Below are 26804 nucleotides of genomic sequence, written 5' to 3' on the forward strand. Positions count from 1 at the left end.
CCCACTGTACCCACATGTAGGTGCCCCCCTTCACCCCTTAGGGCTATAGTAATGGTGTAGACTTGTGGGCAGTGGGTTTTGAGGGGGATTTGGGGGGCTCAACACACAAGGGAAGGGTGCTATGCACCTGGGAGCTCTTTTACCTTTTTTTTTGTATTTGTAAAAGTGCCCCCTAGGGTGCCCGGTTGGTGTCCTGGCATGTGAGGGGGACCAGTGCACTACGAATCCTGGCCCCTCCCACAAACAAATGCCTTGCATTTATTCGTTTTTGAGCTGGGTGCTTTCATTTTCCATTATCGCTGAAAAACAAAAATGCCCAGCTCACAAATTGTCGAATAAAACATGGACGTCTATTTTTTTCGAAAATACGGTTCGGTCCGTCCCTTCACGGACCTGTTCTCGGAGATAAACGCCCATGGAGATAGATGTTTTTGTTCAATTATGCCCCTCCACGTATGCACATAATCACCTGATAACTGAGAGATTAAAATTGTCTGAGTTCATTCAAGTAGAGGAGAGTTGGTTCTGAAAGTAACATACAAGGGAACACTCTGAGGCTTATTTTCAAAGCACTTAGCCTCCCAAAGCTCCATAGAAACCTATGGAACTTAGCCTCCCAAAGTGCTTTGAAAATATGCCTCAAAGTATCAACTCCTTTCCTGGAGTGAGTAAAGGAAAAAAAAAAAAAGAAATAGAATTTACTACTTATCTGATGGTTTTTTTTCCATGTTGTGTGAAGTTTGGGTTGAAAGGGGGGATTTGTTGTTTAAAAAATAGTAAACATTTTCTGGGAAAAAATATTATAAGGAAACCTAAAGAAATTGTGAAATCAATCTTCATATTCACTCAAATACGGTTAATGGCTTTTAAAACATTTTGCGCAATAAATTATTTTAAATCAATACTCTAGTGTGCAATTTTGATATTGTTCTTAAGGCTTGTAACATCATAGGAAATTCCTTGACAATTTCAAAGTGCACATTATAAACCGTTCATAATTCTGGAATTTCCTAAAGTTTCTGTAAAACTCTTATTGGTGAATGCTTAAGCGGGAGACCCTTATACCGTGCTAATAACATCTAACCATCCTAATTAAAATTCATCAATGAGGGTGTTACATTAAGCTGGCTGACTGGTGTTGCAATTTTGTAATTGAAATATATATGCTAATTTATTATTTGCAAGTTGGTAAAATTTAACTGATGGTTATTTAACACTAAACTATAACTAAAACAATAAAACCATATTTTCTTTTTAAATGTTAAATTCTCTGGTTTGGCGAGTTTATTTGGGAATAACCGTGACAAATATTAACAAACTAGTAAAAGAGGCCCGTTTCAGAGCAAATGAAACGGGTGCTAGCAAGGTTTTCATCGCCAACACCCCCCTCCCTCCCTGGCCAACCCCTTCGTTGTTTTGCCCTTGCTCCGCCCCCAACATCATGACGTTTGATGCGAGGACGGGGCCCGGAGCGATTTTCCACCCCCCCGCCTCCCTGCCTCCCTCCCCTGCCAACCCCTTTGTTGTTCTGCCATTGCTCCGCCCTTGAGGGCGGGGCTCGGAGCGATTTTGGTGGCTTCACCACCACGAACCTTCGAACCTTTTTGAAGGAAGTCAGGGCTTGGATTCACTGACGTCAGTGTCCTCAGAACGTTGAGGGTGAGTTTTATTATAGTAGATAATATCAAGCAACCTTCAAGAGCTGCTTTTACTATTTGTGACAGCTACGCTGCCTCTCTTCTTACATCGAGATGGTAAATCTTATCCCAGTTGTACATGCCATGATAGCATCAAGACTGGATTACTGCAATGCACTATATAATGGTCTGACTACAAAGGGCCTGCACCAGCTCCAGTTGATTCAGAATGCAGCAGCAAGACTTGTAGAAGGTTGCAAGCGATGTGACCATATCACACCAGTTTTGCAAAAACTTCATTGGCTACCAGTACAATACAGGGCTAAATTTAAAACTCTATGTCTGAAAGGAAATGGCCCTGAGTACCTGAAAAACAGGATGATCCTCCATACACTGCCAAGGACACTAAGGTCCTCCCAAGGACTTTTACTAACCACTGTAAGGAGGCTGGAGAGTCCAAGCAGGTAAGATAAGGGGTGGGGCGAGACTACATTCCCCACAAGACATTGAGAGAAGGAATCAGGGGGGTAGGATCAAAAACCTGCCAGGGACTCCATATGGAAGGGAGGAAGGAAAAGGCTGGAGAGAGCAGCTGCTATTGCAAACAAGGGCAGAAGAGGGAGCAGTGATGAAAAAGCTCAATTTCCTTGGGTCAAAAATCAGTACAAGATTCCTCCCACCTGGGAGGAAGAGGAGAGATTGCATGAACAAGCTGCCAAAGAGGCAGAGATAATGGAGTGCTCGGAGGAAGGAGAGACAGGGGATTCCGGCTCACCAGGTTTGGAGGAGCATATGGACATAGACTGTAATTATACTCTGGTGCAAGGTTGCAGGGGATTGAAGGTAGTGGGTGGTCACAGGAGTCAAGTTGCTGTGTAGAGGGAGGTGAACTGCCAGCCTGCAACCACCTAGTAGGAAAGACTTTAAAACTGAAAGCCAGGAGGTGTGAACTTTTGGGGGAAGAGATGGGGGTTTAAAAAAAAAGGAAGTTTTTTTGTGTTTTGGACAGTGAATGGGACTTTGCCTGTTTGAACTGAGTTTTGGACCTGGGGATATTCAGGGAATTGACATTTGAGAGGGGGAGAGGAAAAACAAGGAATAAACAGTTTTGAACTAAAAGCTGTGTTGTCTTAAAAGACTTTGTGTGCTGACCGTCGGATGGAGAAGCTGGAGTGGTGAAACAGTTTTTGACAGCAGTTGTCAATAGAAATCAAACAAAATAAAACATGGAAAAGAAAATAAGATGATACCTTTTTTATTGGACATAACTTAATACATTTCTTGATTAGCTTTCGAAGGTTGCCCTTCTTCGTCAGATCGGAAATAAGCAAATGTGCTAGCTGACAGTGTATATAAGTGAAAACATTCAAGCATTACTATGACAGTCTGACAGGGTGGGAGGATGGGGGTGGGTAGGAGGTATGCATGGGGACATCAAAGCATATCATTGATATTCTAACAGGATGGGTGTGGATAGGTGAGGGGTGGGGTGATCAACAGAGACATACAGCTTTATGGTTTATAATGGGCTAAGAACCCCAGATCCTTGTTAAGTCCTTTCTGTTGGGTGTTAAAATATTCAATCATTCTGACTTCAAAGGTCTTACGTTCTTGTATGGTTTTAAAGTTACCTTTCAGGATTCTCACTGTGAAGTCACTGGTACAGTATCCTGGTCCTGTAAAATGTTGACCAACAGGTGTGGGAACCCTACTGGCACCAGCATTGTTCATGTGATGTCTATGTAAATTGAATCTTGTCTTAAGCATCTGGCCTGTTTCTCCAATATAGCATCCTTCGTTACATGTTTTACACTGAATGATATATACCACATTGGAAGATGAGCAAGTGAAAGATCCCTTTATGTTGAATATCTTTCCTTTGTGGATGACTTTGGGGTCCTGTGAAATATTTTGGCATAGTTTGCAACTGGATAAATTACAGGGAAGTGTGCCCTTCTGTTCCTTTTCAGTCTTTGATGGAAGTTTACTTCTGATTAGCTTGTGTTTTAAGTTGGGTGGCTGTCGGAAGGCCAGTACTGGTGGGGATGGGAATATCTCTTTCAGTAATTCATCCTCCTGGAGTATAGGTTGTAGATCTCTTATGATTTTCCTCAGTTTTTCCAGCTCTGGATTGTATGTCACTACAAGGGGGATTCTGTCTGTGGATTTTTTCTCCTTGTACTGTAGCAGATTCTCCCTGGGTGTTTTGAGGGAGGAGGCAATATTCTTGGAGATTATTTTGGGGTTGTAGCCTTTCTGTTTGAAGGATGCAGTCAGGCTTTTACGGTGTCTGTCTCTGTCCCCTGGGTCAGAGCAGATACGGTGGTATCTTGTGGCTTGGCTGAATACACACCAGATCAAACCTCTAAAATACTACTGGTACATCGATGACATTTTAATGATTTGGACGGAGGGTGAAGAAACCCTGAAACAATTTTATTCTGCCTTCAATACATACCATCCTACAATCAGATTCAAAATTGACTACTCCCCAGAAAAAGTCAATTTCTTGGACACCACGGTCTCAATCAGTGATGGCTGTATACAAACATCTATATACAAGAAACCCACAGACAGATGCAGCTACCTCCACAACTCCAGCTTCCATCCTTCACATAGAAAAAGATCCATCATTTACAGCCAAACCACAAGATACCACAGTATCATTCCTAATCTGCTGTCCTGAGCTGCAAGTATCCATCTCTCATCCTTAGGTTTTAGTTCTCTTCTTCTTAACCATTCAAGTGACCAGGCTTGATTCACCTGCTTCCTGGAGTAATACTTTATATCAGGGGTGCTCAATGCTGGCCTTCAGGTCTGCAACCCAGTCGGGTTTGGGGGATTTTCCCAATGAATATGCATCAGATCAATTTGCATGCACTGCCTCCATTGTATGCAAATTGATCTCATGCATATTCATTGTGGACATGCTGAAAACCTACTGGATTGCTGACATGAGGACAGACATTGAGCCACCCCTGCTTTATATTTTCCACTGTATTTGTGCATTTGCCATTTGTTTTCCTTTCGTGGCTGTTGGAAAGTGTCTCTAATCATTTTAAATTCAAAGGTCTTAAGGTCCTGGATTGTTTTTAATGTTTTCTGTAAATATCCCGATCATAAGGCCCTTTGAGTCCTGAGAAAGGAAGTACGGACTCCCACAAGCTAGTCCAGAAATGTATTACCTTATGAAAAATAGTTTCTCATCTTTCTTGCATATGTTATTTTATTTGCATTTCTGTGCTTCAGCAGACCAACTTTGTCCCAGGCTTGCCGGCTAGGGCTTTGCACTTCCAGCCCTGTAGATGTCAGCACAGGCTGTGGATGGCAATGGAGGGGCTGGGCTGGAAGTCTCCCCTCCCTCCCCCTCCCCAGCCTGTCTCCCTGCCACAGTGAGAGACCCAGACACGCTGCAGACAGGCAGCAGCCGGAGGGGAAGAGGAGCTGCAACCAGACACAAGCCGTGGGGGGAGGTAAGACCTTGTCATCAGCTCAACGGGCTTCAGGGCAGGCTTAAGCAGGGGCTCGGGAGAGCAGGAAGGGGAACTGGCTTCACAGAAAGTCCCCGAGAATGCCTGAAAGTGGGGGAGGCCCCAAGTTTAAGGGCGCGGGGCTGTGCAAGGAAAGCGCTCCCCCCTCTCTTGGGATTGCGTCTGGATGGGTGAGCTCTCCCCTGGGGATGCTGCTCTTGCCCTCCACTGACCCTGGACAGGTTGCAGACAGGTGAGCGGCTGGCATTGCTAGACCGGCAGTTTGCAGCTTTTTGGCTCCAGCGCATGGACTTTGCCGGGTAACTGTCTGCAGTGACAGCCGGAATCAGCTGGCATCTTCTGCTGCAGTGTATAATATGCAGGGTTTTCCCTCCTCTTCATACTTGGATTTGCCTCTATTGGGAAAGCCAGATGTTAAGTTAGGGTTTTTTTTTTTTTGCATTTGAATGGGAGGGTCTCACTGATGTTGTCATCTAGCAGGGGAATCCTGAATGGGATTTTTTTTTTCTGCTGGTTTCTTTTCGGAGTAGGGGAACAGGCGGAGAGTCCAGCTGGGTCGGGGGTCCAGGATCGAAGTCAGGCACATGATTGAGTGAGCACACGGACCATGCTCATTGCCAGATACTAGCGAGGAAAACCCCCCCCCCAAGAACAGGGACTGGAACTCTGCTACCTTGAATGCCTTCCATTTTGAAATAATAAAATACATCTCGGATGTCGTTTCTGAGTGAGCTGATTATTCTGTTGCCAGTAAGAGTTAATTGCTTAGTGGCCTGGGTGCTATATTCAGCACTCTTGTGTGTGCTGCAAGACTGCAGGGTTGTGGTTTTTTTCCTCCAGTGCTTGCGCAGTGATTGTACTACGGTCTACTTTAACTTCAGCAGGATTATGCATGAAACTTTTCCCACTTAGGAATGCAGCTGATAATTATTTATCTTATGTGTATGTGTTGTCTGAGCCTCAGCCTCCATCAATATGGTTTTAGCGTACTGGTCTACTTGACATGTAATAGATCTGTGTTCTGCACTCCTGCACTATTGGTTCAGATAGATGGATTACTCTTGCCCAGGTAATTTATTTGTCACCTAGACGATCCTTTTTGTTTTAATTATATATAACTAGCAAAAAAGGCCCGTTTCTGTAAGAAATGAAATGGGTGCTAGCAAGGTTATATTCAAATGTTGATTGTTCTTAACCAAACAGTTCATTGAAAAGTGCTGTAATTAATGAGAAGGGATAATTGTGAAGGGTGTATAATGAGGAAGATAACATATAGTAACATAGTAGATGACGGCAGAAAAAGACCTGCACGGTCCATCCAGTCTGCCCAACAAGATAAACTTATATGTGCTACTTTTTGTGTATACCTTACCTTGATTTGTACCTGACCTTTTCAGGGCACAGACCGTATAAGTCTGCCCAGCACTATCCCCGCCTCCCACCACCGGTTCTGGCACAGACCGTATAAGTCTGCCCAGCACTATCCCCACCTCCCAACCACCAGTCCCGCCTCCCACCACCGGCTCTGGCACAGACCGTATAAGTCTGCCCAGCACCATCCCTGCCTCCCGCTCTGCCACCCACTCTCGGCTAAGCTCCTTAGGATCCCTTCCTTCTGAACAGGATTCCTTTATGTTTATCCCACGCATGTTTGAATTCCGTTACCGTTTTCAGTTCCACCACCTCCCACGGGAGGGCATTCCAAACATCCACTACTCTCTCTGTGAAAAAATACTTCCTGACCTTTTTCTTGAGTCTGCCCCCCTTCAATCTCATTTCATGTCCTCTTGTTCTACCGCATCTCCGGAAAAGGTTCGTTTGCGGATTAATACCTTTCAAATATTTGAACGTCTGTATCATATTACCCCTGTTTCTCCTTTCCTCCAGAGTATACATGTTCAGGTCACCAAGTCTCCCCCCCTTTCCCTCCCTCTCTTTTTCTGTTTCTTGCTGCAGGTCCCCCCACCTTCCGTCCGAGGTGTAGGCCCCCCCTCTTTTTTGGAGTTTCTGACCCCCGGACATTTTCCACAGTGACGGGCGGTGCCGTGGGGGTGGGTGAATGAAATTGTGTGAAGACAGAGAACAGGCTTTGAACCTAGCGAGCATCCCCTCCCTCCTTACCGTTACTCCGTAGTTGAGCGCGATGCCTTGCACAGTAGTAACTTTGGAGGGAGGCTGTGGTTTTCGTGAGGGCTACTGCGTACTCAAGCGCAATGTCCTGCACAGTGGTAACTTTGGAGGGAGGCTGTGGTTCGCGTCAGTGTGGTAGTAAAAAGGCTGTTTCTGTAAGAAATGTAACGGGTGCTAGCAAGGTTGTTCCTTGGAGTGTGTATGTTTGAGAGAGTCTGTGAGAGAGTGACTGTGTGTGAGAGAGATAGTGAATGTGCGAGTGTGTGTGTGTGACAGAGAGAGAGTGAGTCTGTGTGCGAGTGTGTCTGTGAGAGAGAGAGTGTGTGTGTGTGGGAATGAGCGTGTGTGTGAGAATGAGAGTGTGTGCCAGGGGCCCTCCATCCCTTTCTGTCTGCCAGAGGCCCCCCTCCCTCCCTCCCAGTTCCAGGGCCCCCCTCCCTCCTATTTCCAGGGCCCTACCAGTTCAAGTGTCCTTCCCCCCCTCCCTCTCTCTGAGTTCTTCCCCCCCTCCCTCCCAGTTCCAGGGTTCCCCTCACAGTTCCAGGGTACCCCCTGTCTCCCTCCCTCCCTCTGAGTTCCAGGTTTGTTCCCCCCCCCCAGTTCCAGGTTCATCGCCTTAGAGTTCCCCCTTTCCCTCCCTTTCTCCCTCCGAGTTCCATGTTTTCCCCCCCTCCCTCCCAGTTCCAGGTTTCTACTCTCCCTCCCGGTTCCAGGGTACCCCCTATTTCCTTCCTTCCCTCTTAGGTCCAGGTTCGTCCTTCCCCCCTTCCAGTTCCAGGTTCTTTGCCTCTCTCCCTTGTGATACGTTCTTCGATTGTGAGGAAATGTATTTGTTCTTGTATCCGTTCACTGACAGCTTTTTTCTCCTACACACCCATCTCCTCCTCCTCCACCGCTCCCTGCCACTTTCCCCGCGAGCTTCCCTACTCCTCCCCCTGCCTGTCTGTTACCTGTGCTGTGCTTCTGCTGGTCGCCGAGTTTTGTGCGGAGGGAGAGCGGGCGGGCGCTAAAGCCTTTCTTCTAGCTCAGCGGGGAAGGGCTGCCAAAATGCTTGTCCTGCTCTCTGGGTCTCCGTTTTGTAGCGCGCGCAGCTGTGACAGGGCACGGGACAGCTGAGGGGTGCACGCTGTATGTCTGTAGGGCGCTGGACAGCTGAGGGGCGCACGCTGTATATCTGTTCACTGACAGCTTTTTTCTCCTTCACACCCACCTCCTCCTTCTCCTCCGCCGCTCCCTACCACTTGCTCCGCGAGTTTCCCTACTCCTCCCCCTGCCTGCCCGTTACTTGTGCTGTGCTTCTGCCGGTCGCCAAGTTGTGGACGGAGGGAGAGCAGGCATTTGTGCATTTGCCATTTGTTTTCAAAGGTCTTAAGGTCCTGGATTGGTTTTAATGTTTTCTGTAACTATCCCGATCATAAGGCCTTTGAGTCCTGAGAAAGGAAGCACGGACTCCCACAAGCTAGTCCAGAAATGTATTACCTTATGAAAAAAAAGTTTCTCATCTTGCATATGTTATTTTATTTGCATTTCTGTGCTTCCCAAGCAGACCAACTTTGTCCCAGGCTTGCCGGCTAGGGCTTTTGCCCCCTCCTTATGCCCATGCTGTGAACCCTTTCATTCCTAATCTGCTGTCCTGAGCTGCAAGTATCCATCTCTCATCCTTAGGTTTTAATTCTCTTCTTCTTAACCATTCAAGTATCCTGGCTTGATTCACCTGCTTCCTGGAGTAATACTTTATATCAGGGGTGCTCAGTGCTGGCCTTCAGGTCTGCAACCCAGTCGGGTTTGGGGGATTTTCCCAATGAATATGCATCAGATCAATTTGCATGCACTGCCTCCATTGTATGCAAATTGATCTCATGCATATTCATTGTGGACATGCTGAAAACCTACTGGATTGCTGACATGAGGACAGACATTGAGCCACCCCTGCTTTATATTTTCCACTGTATTTGTGCATTTGCCATTTGTTTTCCTTAAACCTTGGAGCTGGGACCCCATTCAACCCCGCCTACCCCCTTCCCCTCCCTTGCCTGCCCCACCAATAACTCGCTGACACCAGAGTTAGGTAACCATAGGCCATAGCTTGCTTTATTAACCATGTACGTAATTATGTAATTAACTTGAAGAAACAATATGACACCCCCCCACCCCAAGCTACATATGTCCAGGCTTAATATCAACAGTTATCCCCCCTCCGCCGCTCGCCATATTAGCAAAGCGGCAACTTCTCGGCCTCTTCCGGACCCTGCCATAACAGCAAGGGCCCTGAGCCGTGCGGACCTCCGCACATCTTCCAGGACGCCAGACCCGCCTGTCATGCCCTGGCTCTGCCCCCATGAGCCATAGCTCCTGTAGCTCGGGGTTTGATTGCTTCTTTTTGCCATAGGGGGAGGTCCTTGTGCCCACAAGGACTCTCCTCCCCACCCCCTCCAGAAAGCTGCGACCTACCCCGACCTTGTCCCCACATTTTTCTCCATACAATCCTGAATATCCAGCAAACACAAGTCTAAGCCCACCTCAGACAATGCACCCAGTCCCTTGCAAATAATCCCATACATTGAGTGTCCACCCAGTTGTGCCTGATTTGGAGACCCCCTTTGCCGTGATCCACACATTGACCTGCCGGTTGATCTTACTCAATCCCCAGCGCCACTTGCGCGCCGTGAGGCAGGCCGGTCTGGGAATAATGTCTGACCACACCACTGTTGTATAAGGGAACCATGCCTTTGCCAGCCGCAAGCCTGCTTCACAGTGTCGATGAGCCTCTTGCCCATCCAGCCGTCCAGGTTGTTGCCACCCAAATGTAGAAGCAACATCTGAGGGTGCCGGGCCACATCCCGCACCCGATACCGTAACGGCAGGAGCTGACTCCATCTCATTCCACGCTCACCCCACCAGGATATTCTGATCCCTCACCGTGCCAATCCCAGATGGACCCCTCCTGGCTGCCGCACCCATAGACGCCCCCCCTGAATTCATCAAAGAACTAACAAACTAACGAGTGTTGTAGGATAGGCCTAGCAGACAGTAGTTCTAGGCATTGCACAGCTCAAACCCCATCCTCTCAAGAAGGCTGGACGTAACCCCAATGGGCCCCAGAAGCCCACCAGCCAGTCCTGTGAATGGAGTCCTCTCCTAAGCCCGCTGGACTGGCGCTTGCTGCCGCCCCAATGTGGAATGAATGCATACCAAACTGACTCAGGTTCTCCCCCGCCGCCCCGAGACACCGCCAGATTACCTCTGCAGATTGGTACCTCGCTAACACCACACCATTGGCCTGCACCAAAAGAGAGAGGGAGCCCACGGGCCGAACCTCTAAATAGTCTGTCAACAAATCCGCTGGACAGGAGTCCATACCTTGAACCCCCTTCAACTCTAACGTGCTACCTACCCCCTCTGGCCCGTTTTGGACTGCAACAGCTTGCAGTGCAGCACGCCGTCCTGAGTGCGTACATTCTCATGCAATAGCCCAGAGGACACATCAGCGGACCTGCGCCTCGCCACCAGCTCCACCACCCGAAAGGCCCCATAAAAGGCCCAGGCAAATGTTGGAATAGCCTGGCTTCGAAACCGACTGAGCCACCTCCCCAATTCCTTGCAACAATCGCACTAACAAGCCATGGGTGAGCGGCCGACGCGCATCCCCCGTCAGAGGAACTCCTCTGCTCCAGCCTTTTAGGGCACTGCACACTAGGAAACAGGTCCTAGGTTGACCCCCTCCGAAAGCCTTGCTGCAAAATGTGAAGCCCGCCAGCTGCCGCCTCACCGCACTACGCGAGCTCCCTTGAATCCTAGTGTCGACGATGTATGCTGTGAGCAGCTTCCAGGAAGCCTACCCCTCGGACCAGCCCTCACGCCGAAGAAAGCTAGATCGCCCAAACGGCTCCGGCATCTGCTGCCCTTCCAAGTTTGCTTCCAGTGCTAGGGTCCTGAAGGACTGAAATTGAAAGCGGGACAGCACGTCCACTACACAATTATTTATTTATTTTATTTTTGTTACATTTGTACCCTGCGCTTTCCCACTCATGGCAGGCTCAATGCGGCTTACATGGGGCAATGGAGAGTTAAGTGACTTGCCTAGAGTCACAAGGAACTGCCTGTGCCTGAAGTGGGAATTGAACTCAGTTCCTCAGTTCCCCAGAACCAAAGTCCACCACCCTAACCACTAGGCCACTCCTCCACCTCTATCCATCCCTGGGACGTGTCTAGCCCTGCGGTGTACATGCAGATGCAAACCGCGCCGCACCCATTCCCGAATCAAGGAGTTCACCGTCAAGCAATACACCGCCTGCTTGTTCACCACCTCCACCACCCCTTGATTGGCGCAGCACACCAGTATACTCCTATCCAGCTGCTGCCCCAGCCACACTTGCAGGCTAACACAAACAGAAACAATTCCAAAAGGTGATGTTCTTCGTACGTCCTGCCGCAACCCAACTGTCCGGCCACGCGGCAGCACCCCAAGCCCCCGCACCGTACACTCCAAAACCCGAGCTCCCTGCCACATCTGTAAACAGTTCTAGATCCACCTTAGACACCTCCACCCTCCGCAATGCCAACATACCGTTAAATGCCGACAGGAATTCCAACCACATCCGCAGATCACGGCACACCCCCGCCAATAAGCGAACATGATGGTGAAGCTGCGCTACCCCGGATGTCATCCTTGCCAGATGCCGTGAAAAAGTGCGCCCATCGGGATGACTACACACAAAGTTTTGCCTCCCAATATGGACTGGATGGCCCCCAGCATGACCTTCTTGCCCTGCAACACCCCCATGATCTGCTCCTCCAATTGAACCACCGACTCTTGCGGCAACCGCGTCACCCTGCGCACCGTGTCGATCTCGATGCCCAAACAAGGTCAGGACCGAAGCGGGGCCCTCCATCATGCCAGTGGCCAACGGTATGCCAACGTCCACCGCCACCTGCAGAAAGGCTCCCAATAACCTACCGCACTCTCCGCTATTGTGGGCCCCAATGAACCGGAAATCGTCCAGATAGTGCACCAGAATGTCCAACCCTGCCCTCTGCACCGTCACTCAATGCACGCAGTAGCTGAAATGCTCAAAATAAGCACATGACACAGCACAGCCCATCGGCACACATCGATCGAAATAACAGCTCCTTCAAACTGCTAACCGAGCAGCGGAAAGGCAGACGGGTGGACCGGCAGCAACCTGAAGGCCGTCTCAATATCGACTTGCCGACTATGCTCCGACTGCACTGCCACCTGTGTCACACGGCACAATCAAACGGGGTCTCCTGCTCTGCACAGCAGTCTTTGGGAATGCCCGCAGTCACTGACCTGCCCAACAGATAGGACTGGTTGTGTATCAGACGGAACTTTTGTGTCTGCTTTTCTGGGATCACTGCTAACGGGGACAGCGTAAAGGGGGAGAAGGGACGACCGACAAATGGGCCCACCACCCTGCCCAACCGTAGCGCCTCATCCAGTTTGCATGGCGCTACCCTCCCCAGTCTCGAGACAGACGCCGAGCTCCGGACCCAAGTAGACCCTACCCGCCCCTGGTAAGGAATAATGAACCCGTCTGTGAAACCCTGCTCCAGTGTCACTGCTTCTTTTTCCCCGAGTATCGGTGGAGCCATGGCAGCATCGCACCGACCCTCCCTGGCGTGGGCTCCCTTTCTAACCACCCACTATTTAACAGCAGGCGCACCCCCTGCTCCCTTCCTTGGACATTTGACTGCGGCGTGTCATTGCCTGGACGCGGAACAGGCGTGGCGAAACTTACAATCCGGGAAAAGGCAGGCCGCTCTATTACGTCACCAGCAGACCTCTGAGGCTGGGCCAGGGACGGCCCCCATGGCGCTGCCCTCCACCATCCCCGCTGCACGAAAGGGCTTACTCGAACTGGGCGAAGTGTCCCTCCCCTTCCTGCTCCCCCCACAGCTACGGATCGAGGGGCCATGCGGAAGGTATCAATGCACCACCTTAGCCTAATCCTCTTCCATAACGACACGGCACCTCCTCCCAGAGCTCTGACAAGGCCACTAAGGCCGGCGGTCCTCTAGCCCCCTCCTCGTTGTCTCGTCTGAAGAGAAGGTGAGCCCTTAGGTCCCGCAAGGCCCCAAAGGACCTCAGAGGACAGCCGTGCAATCCCAAGTCTTCACCCGCGGTGACCGCCGTTCACCAAGGGTTGAGCCCCCAGCTGCAGGCGGTCAACGGGACTTCTGGAACCGCGGGGTTGACGAACTGACCCAGAACTGGAACCAGGAGTGAAGAGGGCAGGTGGAAAACAGAGGAGTCCGACACCGGCAACAGGTCAGGGCAGGCAGCTCGCAGCGTAGTCTGAAACAGGCAAAAGGTCAAGGCAGGCGGCTAGCAGAGAAATCCAGAAACAGTCCAAAGGTCAAAACCAGGAAAGCTAGGAAACCAACTGAGAACTGAAACACACGAAGACTGGCCTTGGGCAACAGAACCTGAAGCAAAGTCTTAACTCAGGCCCGTTCCTTATATACCATCAGCATTCAACTGCCCAGCCCCAGCGGACATGGCTGGCCAATCAGAACCTGGTTACTGACAAACTCCTTCTGATTGGTTCCGTCCGACCTCCCAGGTGGGACTACAGCACCGGCCTCCCAATCTAACTCCTCCGAGGCGGAGCTTTGGGTTCCCGCGCCTGAAAGTGTAGGAGACGCCGGCCATCGCATCTCGGCGCCATTCTCCCTACTGGCGCAAGCACGGACCCCATAGCCGGCGATCGAGAGCCCGGCAGCCGCGATCGCCGGCCCACGGCCTCGGCCCCGGACTGGGCGGCTATCGCCGCGGTGAGCCCCGACTCTCCGCCGCGGCCTCGAGAAGGCTGGCCCTCGCCGCGATGGACACCGGTTCCTGCTTTCCGCAGAGGAGCAGCCGGAGGAAGCGACGGATGTGACACTCGGCACTGTCGTCGTTACCTCTTGCCGAGCCCGCCCCCACCTGAGAAGGAGGATGATGCAGAGGAAGGAGAGGAGGAAACCGAAGGGAATGAAGATTCCCTACTCCTCTTCCCCCGCCCCCTCCGTTTGCGCCGCGCAGCCCTACCCTGCCCCCCACCAGGGCCCACTCTATTACCGTCTCCATCCGCTGCAGCACCTGGCACGGCCACTCCAGAAACTGCCGCCGGGCCATATTCCCTCGCTCCATCTTGCCATGCTGTATCCTCTGTGCTTAGCAAGGTCTGCTTCTGACCGCCGTCATCCGGTTGCTAGCTCCGCCTGCTGCGGACATCGAAGTGCGCTCCGCCTCCCACTCCTCCTGACTGGCCGCGCCCCTGCCAGCGCCGTCTGTGTCGTTCTGTCCCTGTGAAGATAAAACAGGGAAAGCAGCAGGACCAGCCCACCTGGTACCCCATCCCGCCTCCCAGGCCAGAGCCCGCCCTCCTGCCCGACACGCCCATCTCGTGTCTCCTGTAGAAGGCGCGCCCATCTAGGGAGCAGGCCAAGGACGGGCCACCGGTGCCGTCCATGAAGGCAGCCCAAAAGGGGGGCCAGGCTCCCCACTGATGCGTACCCCACCTGAATGTTGCCCTGCCAGCTCCCCAAGAGAATCCCCCCGGAATAACCCTGCTGAGGCCCTTGGATTAGCCACCCCGCTGACCGCCAGGACTCCTATCGCCCCCACTGTCCACTCCATTGTTATTCACCACCCAGGGAACCCCCCCGTACTCACGTGGGTCACTGGCGCAAAAGGACCGCTCTACACCCTGATCCTCTTCTCCCGCTTGCCTGCTCCCTGCTCCCGACGCCATGGGGAAGGCCCAGAGTTCTTCGAGTGTTGCTGGACCCGGGAATCAAACACCCTGAGCTTCCAACGCTGCACTGTAGAGGTAGGAACCGTGCCTCCGCCCCACAGGTCACTATTGAGTCTGGAAGGTTTTTTCTGCTCCATTACTGTCCTGCGCTGGAAAAGCTGAGCAACTACCCAAACCACCTCCGAGGAACAGGGAAAAGCCCTGAGCCTCCGAGGAGCCCTCTTTATTCCCACCCTAGCCCCACCCCCCCACGCTGCCATCCACCAATAGCAGCCCCCCCAGGACCCACCGGAGCAGCTGCTTGCTGTGAACTGGCCAATCACAGCAAACCCTTCCTGCGCTTCACGCCCATGGTGCATCTCGCCCCAATCCCCCTCACTCACTCCCTTTCTAGAGCTGTCTCAAATGGGCCCAGCCCTCATTTAATGGGACCCATCCAGACAAGCTCTTGGGCCTTTTATTCATGGCTGTCTCTAATCATTTTAAATTCAAAGATCTTAAGGTCCTGGATTGTTTTTAATGTTTTCTGTAAATATCCTGATCATATTCATAAGGCCCTTTGAGTCCTGAGAAAGAGGAGTGTGGTAGCCGTGTTAGTCCACTCTTAAGGTTAATCAATAGAAATCAAACAAAATAAAACATGGAAAAGAAAATAAGATGATACCTTTTTTATTGGACATAACTTAATACATTTCTTGATCAAGAAATGTATTAAGTTATGTCCAATAAAAAAGGTATCATCTTATTTTCTTTTCCATGTTTTATTTTGTTTGATTTCTATTGATAGTCCTGAGAAAGGAAGCACGGACTCCCACAAGCTAGTCCAGAAATGTATTACCTTATGAAAAAAGTTTCTAATCTTGCATATGTTATTTTATTTGCATTTCTGTGCTTCCCAAGTGGACCAACTTTGTCCCAGGCTTGCCGGCTAGGGCTTTGCACTTCCAGCCCTGTAGATGTCAGCACAGGCTGTGGATGGCAATGGAGGGGCTGGGCTGGAAGTCTCCCCTCCCTCCCCCTCCCCAGCCTGTCTCCCTGCCACAGTGAGAGACCCAGACACGCTGCAGACAGGCAGCAGCCGGAGGGGAAGAGGAGCTGCAACCAGACACAAGCCGTGGGGGGAGGTAAGACCTTGTCATCAGCTCAACGGGCTTCAGGGCAGGCTTAAGCAGGGGCTCGGGAGAGCAGGAAGGGGAACTGGCTTCACAGAAAGTCCCCGAGAATGCCTGAAAGTGGGGGAGGCCCCAAGTTTAAGGGCGCGGGGCTGTGCAAGGAAAGCGCTCCCCCCTCTCTTGGGATTGCGTCTGGATGGGTGAGCTCTCCCCTGGGGATGCTGCTCTTGCCCTCCACTGACCCTGGACAGGTTGCAGACAGGTGAGCGGCTGGCATTGCTAGACCGGCAGTTTGCAGCTTTTTGGCTCCAGCGCATGGACTTTGCCGGGTAACTGTCTGCAGTGACAGCCGGAATCAGCTGGCATCTTCTGCTGCAGTGTATAATATGCAGGGTTTCCCCTCCTCTTCATACTTGGATTTGCCTCTATTGGGAAAGCCAGATGTTAAGTTAGGGTTTTTTTTTTTTTTTGCATTTGAATGGGAGGGTCTCACTGATGTTGTCATCTAGCAGGGGAATCCTGAATGGGATTTTTTTTTTCTGCTGGTTTCTTTTCGGAGTAGGGGAACAGGCGGAGAGTCCAGCTGGGTCGGGGGTCCAGGACCGAAGTCAGGCACATGAATGAGCGAGCACACGGACCATGCTCATTGCCAGATACTAGTGAGGAAAAAAAACCCCCAAGAATTGGGGCTGGAACTCTGCTAGCTTGAATGCCTTCCATTTTGAAATAATAAAATACATCTCGGATGTCATTTCGAGTGAGCTGATTATTCTGTTGCCAGTAAGAGTTAATTGCTTAGTGGCCTGGGTGCTATATTCAGCACTCTCGTGTGTGAGTTACTCTGCTGCAAGACTGCAGGGTTGTGTTTTTTTCCCCCCCAGTGCTTGCGCAGTGATTGTACTACGGTCTACTTTAACTTCAGCAGGATTATGCATGAAACTTTTCCCACTTAGGAATGCAGCTGATAATTATTTATCTTATGTGTATGTGTTGTCTGAGCCTCAGCCTCCATCAATATGGTTTTAGCGTACTGGTCTACTTGACATGTAATAGATCTGTGTTCTGCACTCCTGCACTATTGGTTCAGATAGATGGATTACTCTTGCCCAGGTAATTTATTTGTCACCTAGACGATCCTTTTTGTTTTAATTATATATAACTAGCAAAAAAGGCCCGTTTCTGTAAGAAATGAAATGGGTGCTAGCAAGGTTATATTCAAATGTTGATTGTTCTTAACCAAACAGTTCATTGAAAAGTGCTGTAATGAGAAGGGATAATTGTGAAGGGTGTATAATGAGGAAGATGGTCCATGAGTTTGTTTTTGTTCCTTGACCCCCTCCTTCCCTCCCTCTCTTTTTCTGTTTCTCAGTGCAGGTCCCCCCTCTTCCGTCCGAGGTGCAGGCCCCCCCTCTTTTTTGGAGTTTCTGACCCCCGGACGTTTTCCACAGTGGCGGGCGGTGCCGTGGGGGTGGGTGAATGAAATTGTGTGAAGACAGAGAACAGGCTTTGAACCTAGCGAACGTCCCCTCCCTCCTTACCGTTACTCCGTAGTTGAGCGTGATGCCTTGCACAGTGGTAACTTTGGAGGGAGGCTGTGGTCCGCATCAGTGGTAGTAAAAAGGCTGTTTCTGTTAGAAATGTAACGGGTGCTAGCAAGGTTGTCCTTGGAATGTGTATGTTTGAGAGAGTGTGTCAGAGAGTGACTGTGTGTGAGAGAGATAGTGAATGTGCAAGTGTGTGTGTGTGACAGAGAGAGAGTGAGTCTGTGTGCGAGTGTGTCTGTGAGAGAGAGAGAGAGTGTGTGTGTGTGAGAATGAGAGTGTGTGCCAGGGCCCCTCCCTCCCTGCCAGGGGCCCCCATCCCTTTCTGTCTACCAGGGGCCCCTCCCAGTTCCATGGGCCTTCCAGTTCCAGGGCCCCCCCTCTCTCCTATTTCCAGGGCCCTACCAGTTCCAGTGTCCCCCCTCCCTCTTCCCTCTCTCTGAGTTCCAGGTTCTTCTCCCCCCTCCCTCCCTCCCAGTTCCAGGGTTCCCCTCACAGTTCCAGGGTACCCCCTGTCTCCCTCCCTTCCTCTGAGTTCCAGGTTTTTCCCCCTCCCCCTCCCAGTTCCAGGCTCATCGCCTCCCTTAGGGCCCTACCAGCCTCAGGGTTCCCCCTTTCCCTCCCTCACTCCCTTCCTCCCTCCGAGTTCCATGTTCTCCCCCCCCCCCCCAGTTCCAGGTTTCTCCTCTCCCTCCCGGTTCCGGGGTACCCCCTATTTCCTTCTTTCCCTCGTATTTCCAGGTTCATCCCTCCCCCTTCCAGTTCCAGGTTCTTTGCCTCCCTCCCTCCCTCGTGATACGTTCTTCGATTGTGAGGAAATGTAGTTTTTCTTGTATCTGTTCACTGACAGCTTTTTTTCTCTTACACACCCATCTCCTCCTCCTCCGCCGCTCCCTGCCACTTTCTCCGCGAGCTTCCCTACTCCTCCCCCTGCCTGCCCGTGACCTGTGCTGTGCTTCTGCCGGTCGCCGAGTTTTGTACGGAGGGAGAGCGGGTGGGCGGGCGGTCTCTGACAGTCCGTTAAAGCCTTTCTTCTAGCTCAGCGGGGAAGGGCTGCCAAAATGCTCGTCCTGCTCTCTGGGTCTCCATTTTGTAGCGCGCGCAGCTGTGACAGTTAGGGCGCGGGACAGCTGAGGGGAGCACGCTGTATATCTGTTCACTGACAGCTTTTTTCTCCTTCACACCCACCTCCTCCTCCTCCTCCGCTGCTCCCTGCCACTTGCTCCGCGAGTTTCCCTACTCCTCCCCCTGCCTGCCCGTTACTTGTGCTGTGCTTCTGCCGGTTGCGGAGTTGTGGACGGAGAGAGAGCGGGCTGGCGGCCTCCGACACTCCTCTAAAGCCTTTCTTCCAGCTCAGCGGGGAAGGTCTGCCAAAATGCTCGTTCCGCTCCCCGGTTCTCTGTTTTGTAGCGCATGCAGCTCTGACAGTTAGGGTGCGGGACAGCAGTTTTTTTTTTTTTTTGCTGTGTTGTTTGATGCCAAATTTGCGCGTGCCAGTTTGTGGGGGGGGGGGGGGGGAGGGGGTGGATCAGCTGTGAGTGATGTCAGCCTGGCTACGGAGCCTAGCACAGCATCTGTGAGGAAGGCACGGACACAGCAGCAAGACATTAGAACGTTGGTGGTGAGAATTATTATATAGGATAATGTCAAATATATCGTGCGTTAAGAAAGCTAGGCGCTCTTTTAAACTTTAGTTTTTAAAGAAAACGTATGTTGTTGACACTGCTGGTACGATTTAAATGGAAAACACTGAATTTTGTAAAAGCCTCATTGTAAAATAGTCAGAAAGCAATAAATTTCACAGACCCCTGCCTCTTGATTATTTTAAGAAGAAGTTATTCTGCAGGAAACCAGTATCATTCTCAAAATGCTCCATGTTTGCCTGTTTTAAATATCTTTGCACTATTGCTTATGAATTTGTGGGCTAATATAAATATTGAGAGCCTATGCGAGATGTGGGTTACAAGGTTTGTATAGCAAAGTAGGTAGGAGCTGTGTTGTGTTCATAACAGGTACAGCTATGCTCCCAATGTTTTATTTTGCAGTGGCCATTTGAAAAGCTCAACGAATTTTGGAGAGGATTGAATATGGGTGAGCTCACCAGCAGAGGTGTTTTGCTCTGTTAAACACCTTTGCTGTGCTGAATGTCACTGGGTGGAAATAAGCTTTTTGGATCCAATGAACCTACATTCTCTTGGCTTTCCAGGTTGTGGTCGCTCAATTTTCTCATTAGTCTGGTATCACATTTTTTGGAGCTTCTGGGTTATTGTTCAGGGAAAGTGGACAGTACATACTTTGTTCTCCCTGCTCATGATGTCAGCATACAATGGGCTTCTTGTGTTCGGCATTTTGTATGCCACACCACCATTGATAAGACCTGCCAAACTGTACACCTGTTCATGGATTACTTTTTGTACATGTATGTAAGTGCTCCTATACTGAGATAATATGCACTGGTCACCCTTGGGGTAGTAGCATATACAGCTATCTTATTTATATCAATCACAAGGTTTCTCTAACTTTTGGTTAGTGTTATCATGAGTTAGCTATGGAATCTTCTCCTTGCAGGCTTTTCCCTGAAAAGAAAAATGCCCATACCCAATGTGAAGAAACAGCGTGTTTGTTCTGCCTGTCTGGACTGATAAAGAATCCTGGTGGTTTGGGTGTTGGGTTTGTGAGTGCTTTCTGGGAACTGTGGGACCACTGGGAGTATGGCCTCAGTAACCTAGAAATCACTGGAAATAATTTGAGAGTGGGAGACTCACCCAGAGGCGGTTGTGAACCAATTTTTGATTGGCCTGGAGTTTTGAAATTACCCCACAGTGGCTGGCTGTTGTTTCAGTTTCAGCCAGGGAGGAGAGAGAGCTGTTTTGCTGAAGCTGTGAACATATGTATGTCCTGATCTTCCTAGGTACTGATTAGCCAGTATATAAATGTTTAGTTAGTGTTATAATTGATCCATTTTTTACTAACTTGTTACTGTTTGCTATTTGCACATTTTTGTCCACTGTTCAATATTTTTATGAAAATAAACACAATTGTTTGTTCTGCTTGTCTGGACTGATAAAGAATCTTGGTGGTTTGGGTGTTGGGTCTGTGAGTGCTCTCTGGGAACTGTGGCCCAGTAACTTAGAAATCACTGGGGATAATTTGAGAGCAGGTGACTCACTCAGAGGTGGTTGTGACCCCATCGGTGAGAGGAGGGTGCTAGTGTAGTGCACAAGCAGCAGGTGCAGGCATACCTGAGCTGTGCTGGGGATAGACCCTCTGAGTGGCTGTGGGGTAATCCCAGGCGGGTGGCTAGGCATTTCATGATACCCAAATGCTCTGATTTTTCTCACCCTGAGGACGATCCTGCACCTGTCCAGAGCCCTGCACCTCTTTGGTAGTCCAGTCATGATCTAATCCTGCTCCCATCTTCCATCCTGCCAGCAAAAGACCTAAGAGAACAGTTCTCTTACTTTCTAGTGTCCTGCCACCATCATGACATGGGAAAAATATGAGGGAGAGGGGGGATTGAGAGAGAGCAAAGCTGGTATGTTTCTCTTCTCCTCCCTCTCCTATAGGTACTTTTCTCTCTCTTTCTTTCTCTCCCCCCCCCCCCCCCCCCCGACTGGTACATTTCTTTCTCCCCCTTCCTCACCTAAGAGTGTATGTCTCTCTCCTACTCTCTCCCCCACTGCTATATATATATATTTCTTTCTTTCTCTTTCCCTCCCTTCCTGTCCAACTGGTGCAGTTTTGTCTCCTCTCCCCCCCCCCCCATTTCCTTCTGCCCTCTCCTCCACAATTGATGCACCATTTGTGTGTGTGTGTGTGTGGGGGGGGGGGGGGCAAAAATTAATGCATTTCTTTTTCTCCTCTCCCAGTGATGTGTTTTTCTCTTTCTCTCTGCCACCTCCCTCTCCATCTGGTGCCTTTCTTTCGCTCTCTCCCTCTCTTGTTGATGTTTTTCTCTCTTCCCTCCTTCTCTCACTGATGTTGTTATATAGTAACATAGTAGATGACGGCAGAAAAAGACCTGCACGGTCCATCCAGTCTGCCCAACAAGATAACTCATATGTGCTACTTTTTGTGTATACCCTACTTTGATTTGTACCTGTGCTCTTTAGGGCACAGACCGTATAAGTCTGCCCAGCACTATCCCCGCCTCCCAACCACCAGCCCCGCCTCCCGCCACCGGCTCTTAGTTATTAGTGTGTAGAGAGAGAGAGAGAGTGTGTGTGTGTGTGTGTGTGTGTTCTTTTATGCCGATGACTGTACTGATGACGGCGAGCAGACTTGGTCTAACTAAAGGCTGTTATTTGAATCTGAGGCTTTTTTCTCCACCATTTTTATGGTAATCCATAGCACAATGAATAACACACATTAAGGCTCTACTGGACGTTATTGATCTTTAAGCTTTTTCGCTTCTGTGCCTTCCCTACTAGTGATTTTCTTTGATTCAGGACATTTTAGTGGCATGACCAAATATGTGCATGTACTGCCAAAATAATGCAAAAAGGGTGTGATAGAGCTAATAAAAATAATAAAACAGCAGCATATAGAATAGTTAACAGCGTGGACTTAGACCTCCGGGCACACTGAGCCAGTGAGGTTTTCAGGATATTCACGATGAATATGTATGAGATTTGCATTCACTGGCTCCATTGTGTGCAAATCTAGTTCATGCATATGTATCGTGAATCTCCTGAAAACGTAGGGGGTGTCCCAAGGACTGGGTCAACCCTGAGCAATTACCAGGTCCTGGTACTCTTTTGTGCTATTCTTGCTCACAGCATACAGGGCTCCTGCCCTGCTCTCCTAGCTGTAGTACCTGGAGAACAGCCCTCTGCTGTCTTCTCCCTTGAATAGAGATCAGGAGGGGAGGGGGTGTGACTATAGCAGGCAGAACAGAGAGCAGAGAACTACCTTGCTCTGTAATGCATTTTCCTAACTTTTTATGTCCGAGTCTGTGTGTTTTGCTATAAATTTTATTGTATTGTAATCCACTCTGATGCACAGAGAGGGGCAGACAAATGAAGCAGATAAATCAAAGCAAATCATCCTGTTTCCTCCCATTTAGCAGCCGTAAGACAGAAGCTTGGACTGGAGGGGAGAGAATTGCTAAACTGCTTGATGCAACCCCACCATTCCTGCCATACTAAGAGGCATATTTTCAAAGCACTTTGGGAGGCTAAGTTCCATAGGTTTCTATGGAACTTTGGGAGGCTAAGTGCTTTGAAAATGAGCCTCTAAGTGCCCTGAAGTACTGGTACAAAAAAAAGGCCTCATTATTATTAATAAAACTTTGTATATTTATTTATTTGGATTTTGCTCACACCTTTTTCAGGTAGTAGCCCAAGGTGAGTTACATTCAGGTACATTAGGGAGGAAGATTCATTAAGCCTTGTGGTAGAGCCACAGCTCTACCACAAAATACCATGGCATGCTATAATCAATGAGCATACAAATTACTTCCACATTAAAATCACGATAGTAATGTGCAGCTCATTGATAAATGTCACCTTTCCTGTTGGTGTCTAAGTGGTGAATGGCTCAGGCACTGATAGGAAAGGTAACATTTACAAAAAAAAAAAACAAAAAACGAAAACAAAACATACTGGCATTTCTCTCCTTTCCTCCCAAACACAATCCTGTGTAGACTGTCAGACCCTCCCTCTTCCCCAATCTGACCCGACCCCTCTACTCACAATTAAAAGATTTCCATGGTAGTCTAGTGGTCTACCCATTCCCTCCCTTCCCTCGACCTAATAACATCCTTTCCTCAAATTAAAAAAAAAAAAAAAATTAAAAATCCTTGGTGTTTAGTGGCATCCTCCCACCCTCAACCACTCCTCCAGCCCTCCCAAGCCCACTCTGCCATACTTTATATAGCAGACAGGCCCCACCTGGTACATCACCAGGATGCACCACGCAGGGCAGGGCACTGCTATTTTTCAAGATGGTGGTGCCAGAGGCAGGAGCAAATGGGCATCACTTCTGCAGAGTGGGGTCGGGGTGGGAGGGTGCCACTAGACACCAGGAGATTAATTTTTGCGGTGAGGTGGGTAGGCTAGACTGCTAGGGGGTATCTGAACTGAATCCTCACTTAAAAATGCAAACCTGCTATAAAAAGTTGGCTTTTCCGCCATGCTGTGGACACAACACTTTTAATTTCTGCTATCCTCTCCCCTTTGTTGCTCACCTACCTTCTTTCCTATCAAATTTATTGGAGTTCCCGCTTGGATCTACTCGTTAGCCTTAGGCAGTATATGAAGTCTTCCTAAAAAAATAAATAAATAAGAAAAGAAAAGAAATCTCTTGAACTGTGGGAAGAGGGTCGCTAGATCACCGAGGTGACTGATGCAGGTATCTGGAGTAGGGTGATCGGATTGGGGGAAGAGAGAGGGTGCAAGTTGACACTCATACCTCTCAACCAACCCTTGTACACTGCCCTGGACCCTGGTTTAAAGTTTTTCATGGTAGTCACATGGACAAAGCTGTTTTTTTTTTAAAGCAGCACATATGCCTTTATTTAAATGCAGTTGCGGTGAGGGTTTCTGTGCAAGTTAACACACCTACACACCTGCTGAAACCCTTTCTGCATTGCTATCCATTGGTAAAATTGAGCTAAACCTGTGGTAGGCTCATCGTTCCCGTCTCATCTGCCCGCAACCTCGGTGTCATCTTCGACTCCTCTCTCTCCTTCTCTGCGCATATCCAGCAGATAGCCAAGACCTGCCGCTTCTTCCTCTATAACATTAGCAAAATTCGCCCTTTCCTCTCTGAGCACACCACCCGAACTCTCATCCACTCTCTCATTACCTCTCGCCTTGACTACTGCAACCTACTCCTCACTGGCCTCCCACTTAGCCATCTATCCCCCCTTCAGTCCGTTCAGAACTCTGCTGCACGTCTTATCTTCCGCCTGGACCGATATACTCATATCACCCCTCTCCTCAAGTCACTTCACTGGCTTCCGATCAGGTACCGCATACAGTTCAAGCTTCTCCTACTAACCTACAAATGCACTCGATCTGCAGCCCCTCCTTATCTCTCTACCCTCATCTCCCCTTACGTTCCTACCCGTAACCTCTGCTCCCAAGACAAATCCCTCCTTTCAGGACCCTTCTCCACCACTGCCAACTCCAGGCTCCGCCCTTTCTGCCTCGCCTCATCCCAAGCTTGGAACAAACTCCCTGAGCCCGTACGCCAGGCCCCCTCCCTGCCCATCTTCAAGTCCTTGCTCAAAGCCCACCTCTTCAATGTCGCTTTCGGCACCTAACCACTACACCTCTACTCAGGAAATTTAGACTGCCCCAACTTGACATTTCGTCCTTTAGATTGTAAGCTCCTTTGAGCAGGGACCGTCCTTCTTTGTTAATTTGTACAGCGCTGCGTAACCCTAGTAGCACTCTAGAAATGTTAAGTAGTAGTAGTAGGCCATGTGGGAAACTTTCTTCATCAGTCCCTGGAGGACTTACACTTTAAGGGGCCCTTTAACTAAGCTGCGCTAAAAAGTGGCCTGTGCTATTTTTAGCATGTAGATTTACCGTACATTGAGGCAGTGCCGTAGCAAGGGTGGCTGGCACCCGGGGCGGTTTGCCACTGCGCACCCCCCCCTCGGCGCATTGACACCCCCCTCCTCGGTGCACATTCTTACCTAGTGGCATAGGAAGGGGAGGGTGGGAGGGGCCGCTCTGCCCCGAGTGCACGCCGCTGGGAGCTGCGTCGGCTCCGCTGGTTCCCTGCTCTCTCTGCCCCGGAACAGGAAGTAACCTGTTCCGGGGCAGAGGGAGCAGGGAACCAGCGGAGCCAACACCCCCCCCCCAGCGGCATGCACCCGGGGCGGACCGCCCCTCCCGCCCCCCTTTCTACGCCACTGCATTGAGGCCACTTTTAGCGCTGCTGTAAAATGGCCATAATTTCTTTTTTTTATTAATGGCTGTGTGCTAATTTCCCGATTAGCGCCATTAGCGCGGGAGGCCTTGCTAACACCTATTTACTGGGCACACTATACCCATGCTAATCGGCAGCACATGGTGATTTGCCAATTAGTGCAGGGCAAACCTACTCTGCCCCTAAACATGCCCCCATGCTAAAAAAATATTGAATATTGTTTTAGCGTGGTATTGACGCACACCAGTCCCAGAACTACTGCGGGACACCTGAGCGTGTCCCACGGTAGTTCCTTTTAGCGTTAGTGCTTACCGCTGCTTTGTAAAAAGGCCTCCCGATTTTCTACCTGAGGCAGTGCAGGCTATTTTCCATTATTCTATTGTTATCAGGCCTGTGTGGCACTGTATGGGGAGCTGAACTGAGAATAAAATATACTTTGGTCAGACCATCATGATATATTCTGTTTATGCCATATCTGAACGGACTTTAGTTTGAAAAGATGTCAGTTTAACAGCTGATGTTCCTATTTGCTTTGGCTGTCATGTCCTTTGGGGACTGAGTTTGGATGTAGCTATTCACTTTTCCGAACCCATTTTACAATTAAGGTGCAGTTGGTAGGCTCTTCTCCAGAGTGTTTTGCTGTCTAAATTGTATCTGAGGCCATGGGGCGTGATAAAAACGTAGGATTTGAACCTTGGCTTCCCTGGTTCTCAGCCCACCAGCTTCCTTTGCAATTAGAATGTGCTGATCTGTCAGATCAGCTGTGCCCTGTCAAATGTAGCCGATAATCACAACCACACACAGACAGCGAGACTTCTGGCATGATTTTAGAAGTTGATTTCCTGGTTTGTGACATATCTCACATGACCTCACCTGTACGGATGTGTGTGTGTATGTGTATGTATTGTGCACACATATAGCAAAGAATTAACATTTTTCAGTTTGGGAGTTAGGAATGGCTGTGTCACTCAGAAAACAGACCCACACATTTGTGGTTCCAGCACCGAGAATGAATGGCACAATATGTAACTCCTTACAGCTGTGCTTTCTCTTGCCACAGTAGTGACAGCAGGTATTTCTTTTGTCACAAGTTGTGATGAATCACAGATACGTAGTGAAGTTCAGTGAGAAATCATGTGTCAGGATTTAGTAGGATTGATAGTGACACACAATGCAAATGTATGTACAGCCACCTGCGCAGTGCAGGAAGTTCTCTTATCAGGCTGTCAGATGTGGTTCGTGAAAATGTACT

At 49.6% G+C, this 26804-nt stretch overlaps 1 protein-coding gene across 2 annotated transcripts in view; it reads left to right on the plus strand.

Moving 5' to 3' along the window:
* Positions 1–16071: 16071 nt before the first annotated feature.
* Positions 16072–26804, plus strand: part of LDLRAD4 (low density lipoprotein receptor class A domain containing 4) — an 819180-nt gene continuing 808447 nt past the window's right edge. For both annotated transcript variants that reach the window (XM_030212482.1, XM_030212498.1), the window contains exon 1: positions 16072–16142. The gene's annotated coding sequence lies outside the window, so the exon portion shown is untranslated. The remainder of the gene's footprint in view (positions 16143–26804) is intronic.

Source organism: Microcaecilia unicolor, chromosome 1 (assembly GCF_901765095.1).
Source record: "Microcaecilia unicolor chromosome 1, aMicUni1.1, whole genome shotgun sequence".
In the NCBI taxonomy this organism is placed as follows: domain Eukaryota; kingdom Metazoa; phylum Chordata; class Amphibia; order Gymnophiona; family Siphonopidae; genus Microcaecilia; species Microcaecilia unicolor.